At 43.9% G+C, this 2,119-nt stretch overlaps 1 non-coding gene across 1 annotated transcript; it reads right to left on the reverse strand.

The window, feature by feature from the left end:
- Positions 1–592: 592 nt before the first annotated feature.
- On the reverse strand, positions 593–665 carry Trnak-cuu (transfer RNA lysine (anticodon CUU)). The gene has a single exon. It is a non-coding gene; the product is annotated as a tRNA-Lys (tRNA).
- Between the last annotated feature and the right edge of the window lie 1,454 nt (positions 666–2,119).

The raw sequence follows: 2,119 nt of genomic DNA on the forward strand, positions 1-2,119 counted from the left end.
TATTATTTGTTATTATTGTATATAGTTATATTTGGTTTAGTTCTGTCTTATTTAGACAAAAGGGGGAGATGTAGGGATAAGTCCCACCCCTTATGCGGCGTGTTCGCCTCAGGCTAAAGTTTGCCTATAAATTTGGCGAGTGTGCTCCCAGCGCTCGCTTCTACTTTCCTGGTCTCTGTGGGAACGGTGGTTCTGTAAGTCTATTCCTTCATTAAAGCTGTCTATATTTTGACAATCTGTTTGCATTCGCTTATGCCATTACAGTGGCCAACTCCTTTAATCCCAGCACTCGGGAGGCAGAGGCAGGCGGATCTCTGTGAGTTCGAGACCAACCTGGTCTACAAGAGCTAGTTCCAGGACAGGCTCCAAAGCCACAGAGAAACCCTGTCTTGAAAAACAAACAAACAAACAAACAAACAAACAACAACAAGCCTCAGTAAAGTCACACTAGCCATGAAGAGGTTAGAGCTAATGGGCCAAGCAGTGTTTAAATGAATACAGTTTCTGTGTAATTATTCTGGGGCTAAGCTAGCCATGTGGGAGCCGGGCAGGTCAAAAAGTAGGTCTGCCTGCAGCTCCTTTCTACAAATTGTGCCCAACGTGGGGCTCGAACCCACAACCCTGAGATTAAGAGTCTCATGCTCTGCCGACTGAGCTAGCCGGGCTCCCTACCCAGAACTTTTCTTAGCTTTCTCAGGTCGGATATTCGAGCCTCCACATTGGAATTTGTTTTTCACTGCCAGCCCCAAATAACAAGGAGATTTATTATTACTTATGAAAGCTCAGCCTTAGCTTAGGCTTGTTCCTAACTCGTTCTTATAATTTCACCCATCTTTAAATCTCGATTCTGTCACTTGGCTTGTTACCTCATCTCTCATACTGCCCATCTTGCTTCTTTCTCTCCACCTGCCTGGCAACTTTGCCTTTCTTCTTCCTAGAGTTCTTTCTGCCTAGAAGTCTTGCTCATACCTCTGTCTATTAGCTGTTCATTTTTTTTATTACACCAATCACAGTAATGCATGTTTACATAGTGTACAAATATCCTACAACATACCACAGCTAGATAGTAAAAATTTTATCTGGGGTGTAAATCAGACAGCATTGTCTGTCTCTGTAAAGTGACACAAAGTCCTAGCTAATCCAACAGCTTCCCAGTCACAGGAAACCCAGGCTCCTCTACACTGTTACTCTGTGATGGTCTTGTCTCTCCCCTTCTGATCCAAGACGGCAGCTGGCTCCACCAATGTGTCCATGCAGAGAGCAAGAAGTGGGAGGTCTGAGGAAGATTCCCTTTAGTGAAGGATGCCTTCTGAGAAAGACTCACGCTTCTGCCTGTATCTCACGGGGCCACCCTTAACTGGAGGGAAACATGGTGGATGTAGGTTATGAAACCTCTTTGCTGTGAACTCTCATCTATATGAGGAAAAGGGGAAAATCCAGCAAATTCTTCATTGCTCTTTTCTTTCTGATGCCAGGGATTTAATCCAGGGTCTTACACACCTAGAAAAGTGCTCTACTACTGAACCACATGCACTTATTGTGGAGACAGGATTTGTATCATAGCCTAGGCTAGCTTCAAACTTGCAATCCTCTTGTTTCTAATTCCTGAATGCTAGGATCATAGCTATGTGTCACCACCCTGGCTATCTCTGTAGCTTCTTAGCAAAAGAGAAAAACAAAAACAAAAACAACAATAACGAAAAAAAAAAACCACAGTTCTTCTAAGGGCAAAAGACTTCCCTGTACAGCCAGAACAGATGCTCATAAACACCTGTGCCTCCCTCTTTATCACTTCTCACAACATAGGGAATGTTAACCTGGGATCCCTGGTGAGCAGAACACTCCTGCTTAAACCCTATCGTATCTTACCACCAGGGGGAGACAAGGCACTTGAAACAAACCAACTTAGATTGTAGTCTAAATTCTCTAGGGGAAAGGAGAGCTGGTTAAAAAATAAAATGAAGCCAAGAATCCCCAATAAGCTTCCGGAGAAGATGAGAGTGGAATGGGAGGGTAATAGCAATGTTGGAGAGATTGCTCAGCAGTTGAGGGGGTTGCTGCTCTTGTAGAACATCCAACTTTGGTTCCCAGTACTTACATGGTGACTCACAACTACCTA

The sequence above is a fragment of the Alexandromys fortis genome, unplaced genomic scaffold, assembly GCF_014885135.2.
Source record: "Alexandromys fortis isolate MF-2015 unplaced genomic scaffold, M_Fortis_MF-2015_v1.1 scaffold_161, whole genome shotgun sequence".
Lineage (NCBI taxonomy): Eukaryota > Metazoa > Chordata > Mammalia > Rodentia > Cricetidae > Alexandromys > Alexandromys fortis.